Here is a 6,000-nt window from a genome sequence, read left to right as displayed (position 1 = left end):
AAAACAAGGTGTTGAGAATTGGCAGACACCTGCATAACCACACTGCAACCACCCTAATCAGTAAATCAATATGAATGCAACAATAACATCTAGTTAATGAAGCATATTAAATTTTTTCCAAATACCTCAACAATGTCTCTTTTTCTTTCTGGCTCAAGATTCAGTTCAGAATCACATATTGCCTTTAGTTGTCATATGTATTTTGTCCTTTTTAATATGCAGCTGTTTTCTCATCTTTCCTTGTCTTTAGGATCTTGACAGTTTCGTTCTGTGGAAGGACAGTTTCATCCTTCAATCTGTGTGCTTGATTCTTCTTTGCGTCCAGTCTCAAGCTGTGCATTCCTGGGGGAATATCACAGAAATGACGGTGAGCTCATCTCAGTGAATCCATAACAGGGGCCACATGGAGTTGATCTGTCCCACCGCTGGTGATGTTAACCTTGATCACATCCAAGTGGATGTTTGTCAGATTTCTTCACCTAAAAGTCCCCATGTTTCCTTTTGTAACTGAAAAGTATTTTGGAGATACTCCGAGACTACTGACATCCTGTTCCCCATCAAACCTCTAGCTCCCACCCTAAGCATCTTTTGGAAGGCTACCACCTCGATCAACCACCACTGATGTGGCATTTTGTTTCCATTCTTTCTTTTTTTTTTTTTTTTTTGAGATGGAGTCTGCAGTGCAGTGGCGCCCTCTCAGCTCTCTGCAACTTCTGCCTCCCAGATTCAAGTGATTCTCCTGCCTCAGCCTCCTAAGTAGCTGGGACCACAGGCGTGCACCACAACACCCAGGTAATTATTTATTTATTTATTTATTTTGTATTTTTAGTAGAGACAGGGTTTCACCATTTTGGGCAGGATGGTCTTGATCTCTTAATCTCATGATCCACCCACCTTGGCCTCCCAAAGTGCTGGGATTATAGGCGTGAGCCACTGGGCCCCACCTCCATTATTTCTTCTACCCTTACTAGTTGGAATAATAATTTAAGGAAAAGTCATATAAATGTATTCATTCATTTATTTTTAAGGCCAGGATGTACTTTGAGATTTCTTATTCAAAGGGCTGCAATCTATTTCTGCAATTATGTATTTTGATGCTCAAATTTTCCGAAGTTCGTCAGTGACAGGCTCTTGCTGGGCTCCTGTGTCCTTCTGAAATGTGCCTATTATTCCTTAAGCACATCTTTACATTTTGTCACAAAAAAGATGTTACAGGTGTATCTTGTACTTCCCTGTCCTATCCCTGAGTCAGCCATTTTTCTGAGGCCTCCTTGTTTGTTTTAGTGGAAGGTTTCTCGGAGTCATGATCTGGACCCTCACTATGCTCATTGCTTCTGGGGTTACTCAGAGGCCTTTCAGGAACAGAACTAGAAAGTAAGTATCTAGGAATAGATATAATTATGCATATCACACACACATACCCATGCATGCACACACATTTTTATGTCCACTAGTACCTGTCCCACATTTGCAAATCCCTTCTCCAACAGCGAGAAACTCTGCTCTCATCAACCTCTGTGCCTCCTCCTCTGCTCAGGGCCACCTCCTCTGCTGCCACCCCAGCTTCCAGTCATGGAGGTATGGAAAAGGAATAGGAAAAAAAAAAAGGAAGAGCGACAAATAGCATTAGATCTCTGGATGTGCTGAATAACTCTTGTCTTCACATTCATTTTCTAGCCTTTCCTTGCTCCATCTGTATTTGACACTTTGTTTATCTTCCCTTAACAGGCAGTGAATCAAAACTCACTTTGGCGTGCTGACCAGTAAGTATGTGTTCATCTGGTCAGCATCAGGTGGGAGTAAACAAAACACACTTGTTCTCAGAGTGCTTACCCATTGAGTAGGGAAGATAACACTCGTGCCTGAATCTGTTTTGTCGAACAAGTGGGACTTGTTGGAGTTTGAGTATCATATAAAAGCAATCTTGTTCCTGTCTCCTTCTTTTTGCTTGACTCTGTGTTAAGGACTCCCATGTGACATGTTTGCGCATTCTGAGAACCTCTCTCACTGACTGCCCCTGATGTGTCTGCCATGAGTTAAGCCATGCAAGTCCTCCCACTGGCCAGCTCCATTAGTGCCTCACAACTTCTAGGCTTTTATTGTCCCATCTCATTTTAGGGGTCCTTTACCCCTGAAGTCATTCTTGAGTGGGATTCTTTTTAAAACAAACTCAGTTTTGATGGACCCAAGACCTTTTGCAAAGCCTACTTCTGGTTTTGGGAAGGCACCCACCTTTGCCCTGCTGTCTGTGCATGTGATGGACTCATTCTCAACTTGGCTTTGTTAAGTCTACGCTCACGAAGGAGCAGCTTCCGTCATACCTCTTGCCTGAGCTTCTTTAGGGCTTACTACATGCCAGTTGTGAGGTCACTTAAACTCCAAGGGCCTGCATCAAGCTTGCATGGCTCTCTGAGGCCCCTCTAGCTTAATTTCAGATGAGATCAAAGAAATTTCCTTTGACCTCTCAGCACACTAACACTAAGGGCTGCATTTGGGGTGATAGTGACACTTTTTCTTAATCTGGATGATGGTTCCTTAGTATGTCCATTTTGAGATAATCTACTGAGCTGTATATTCATGAGGTGTGCAGCTTTCACTATGTGGGCTCTACTTCAACAAAGAGTAATTATCACAAATGTATTTAGAAGGTACGTTGAATAATTTACATTTTGAATTGGCATAGATTCCTCTCCTACTTTTTAATTATAGCTGAATAACTCAGGTCACCTCATCAAAGTCAACATTCCCATTCTAATTTGAATTGAGTGTCCACTTACCCTTCTAGTACTTCCAGGTTCATTGCTGGCATGCCTAGCTCCATTAGTCAGGGTTCTTTGGATATTAAGGGACAGAAACGCAATTTTAAACAGCACAAAGTGAAATATATTGATGCATATAAACAAATTACTGCAGAGAGAAGAGTAAAGCAAGCTTCAGAGACTGGAACACTTCAGAGCATTTTGTGTTGCTTTCTCTGATTTGTTTCTTTCCCATTCCTATGACAACTTCATTCTTCCAGACCAGCCTGCTCCACAGGTCTCTAGTCAGGACTGTTAGCAGTAGCAATGCTCCATTTCCCTTATTTGCCCCTTTTTCAATTTGAAAAGTCCTGGGGAAGGCTTCTGATCAGTTTGGGTCCCATGCCCACCACTTCTGAGGAGAGGAGTTGTAGGGAAGAGGAAGAAGCAGAGATACTTGTGGTTGGAAATGGAGGAGTAATAGTCCCTCAAAACAAAGCATTGCAATGTCCAAAATAAATGGGAGAAATCCCAGAACAAAGCACACAATTTACATGAGTTCACTGATTGTCCCTAGCCTTGAACAGCTCCAACAGGGTACACAGTAGTTGTTGGGAATGGGCTGTGAGGAATGAGCATCCTTAATGCTGGAGGATCTTGGGAGCTGTGGGCAAAACTGAGCATAACACACTCAGCAAGTGTTTACTGTTGATGATGGTGATGAACAAATTGGATGATGTCCATATTCAAGGAGTTGTTTTATATTTTCTGAAAAAAGAAAATAAAACATAGGAAACACATGAATGGAGTATAAAATATAATTTTCCTTTGAGCTTTTCAGGAAATTTTTTACCCTTGCTAGATGGAAAATATTTACATAATATCAATAAGCATTCATCGACTGCTCAGGAGTTCTGGGGTAGTATCTCTTTCCAATTTCTCATTGGACTGTTTTTCATTTTTCATGTTCAGCTCTTTATTGAATGCCTATGATATGTAAGATGCTTATGATACATTATTTTTAATCCTTGAAACAGTTTTGTAAGTTAAGTACTATTATGCACATTTTATAGATGAGTTAAACTCTATTTGTTATTTATTGCTCTGTTACAAATTACCACAAAACTTAGCGACTTAAAACAACAAATATTTATTACCTCATCGTAGAGACAAGACAAGAGATAATGCAATGCTGGCCTAGTCTGGAAGTGGCAAACTCTTGAACTCCTGACCTCAAGTGATCCACCCACCTTGGCCTCCCAAACTGCTAGGATTACAGGCATGAGCCACCGCGCCCGGCCTTGGAAGTGGCAAACTCAAGATATATTTTGCTGGTAGTATAAGCAGGACTTTTTGAGAGAGATTAGAAATGAAATGATTAGCAAAGAGACAGAGATAAAACATAATTCCTATGTCTGCCTTTAACAGCTAGGTGGCATTTACTAAAATGGAGAAGAATGAGATAAAAATAGGCTGGGTGGAGAGGAGAGTTTTATTTTAGACATATTAAGTTTGAAGCATCTGTGAGATGCAAAATGGAGACACTAAGGATGAAATAGGCGTTACAGCTGTGGCATTCAGAGGAGAGACCTCTTCTAAACATCACTCTACATGAAATAGTACAGTAATTAGTGGCTAAGGCTTGGGTCCTCAATCTCAAGGCAATTTGATAGTGAGCTAGCTAGTCTAGATACAGGCAGACTAGCAAGAGACGGAAGAAAGGGCAGGCTGGAAAGTTTCCTCCCAATGTCTAGTCAGAGCTAGCTCAGTTCCTTTTCTTAAGCTTTATTAGTACTATCAGCACCATCAGCATTATTGTTTGTAGAGGATGTCGCAGGAGGAATGCATCTCTCAGGTGGTGGCAAATTAACATAATGCGTCCAGAGAGAAGAGCATCTGGATTCCAAGAGCTGTCCATCTGAGGGCGTCAGACAGCATCAGGACAAGGTTTACCCTACAACATGGTGATGGAAGGTACTCCCAAGAAGAACAAATCTGAGGTCTTGCAGCATAGGAGAAGGAATTTGTAGAGAGAGCAAACGAAAAGACTGCCTTTCCCCTCAACCCCATGCTATTGATCTTTGAGCTCCTTTCTTCACATAGTGGAAGCCTCCAGCTACTGATACAGTCCCTAGTGAAAAAGCATTCTTTATCTTGAGCAATTCAAGGCAGCATTAATCCTTCTTGTGACTGGAGAAAGCAGGGAGACAAGCCTTGCATTTCCCTTTCCTTGAGGTCCTCTGAGTCCGTGGGCTAGCTGAGAGCATCCAGCTTATGCTGGTCAAAGAGAGGCAGACCAGCATTATTGACCACAAGCCCCTAGGGAAGGGAAGGAAGGAGCAGGCATTTGTGACGCAGGTCCCTGAAGGCCATCTCCCAATCACCAACTGGGTTCTAGAAAACATTTCATTTTTCATCCGCATGGATCCTGGCTGTGAACTTCTGTAATTTACTCTCCCAGCTTGAAGTTCATGCAGTTACAATTGCTAAATGCCCTTTCATAACTACAGTAGCACTCATACTATGACAAAATGAAGACTGCTAAGGCATTTGAGGCTTGGCTGCTTTTAGATTTTAATCAGCTCTATCTGTCCTTTCTCAGTGGCTCTTGAGCTTAGATTTTTTAAAAAAAGACACAGTAGAGATTGTGGTTTTTATGTACTATGAGTAAAATTGCATGAAAACTACAAATGCAATTTCAAGCTTACCTCCTTCCATTTGTTTAAAATGAAGGAGAGAGGGATGTTAATTGAACTCTCTTGATGCTGATTACATCTTCACATGTACCAATTTTTTTTTTCTTTTGCAAAGAAATTACTTTTAAAAATGGATATACAGCTTCAGTTAAACTAGTAGACTGTGATTTATTTTTATAAGCATGATCAGTGAGAAGGTCAGCATGCTCATCTCACTAAGAATCCAAGAAAGAGACCCTACAAATATGGCCAGCACTAATCAACAACTGCTCTGGTTATCAGTTGATGGTGATAAAACTTCTCCAAGATGGGCTTTTTTTGTCATCTTGTGTCTTACTCGTTCTTTTACCCTGATAAATGCTGCAATTGTATCATTTCATCATCTCTTGACATTCTGCATCTTTTCCTGTTCCTGACCAGTGCACGAATCAAACTCAGCCTTGAAATTGCCCCACTGTTGGCATAGAGCTCCCATAAACTAGTTGCTTATATTTGAATTTAATTTTAAAGTGACTATAGGTGTCTATTTTACCGGTAAAACTATTCAAAAATAGTACCAGCATGTT

The sequence above is a fragment of the Sapajus apella genome, unplaced genomic scaffold (assembly GCF_009761245.1).
Source record: "Sapajus apella isolate SASKATOON/1434 unplaced genomic scaffold, GSC_monkey_1.0 scaffold61, whole genome shotgun sequence".
NCBI classification, from domain to species: Eukaryota; Metazoa; Chordata; class Mammalia; order Primates; family Cebidae; genus Sapajus; species Sapajus apella.
Note: the sequence above shows the minus strand (reverse complement) of the source record.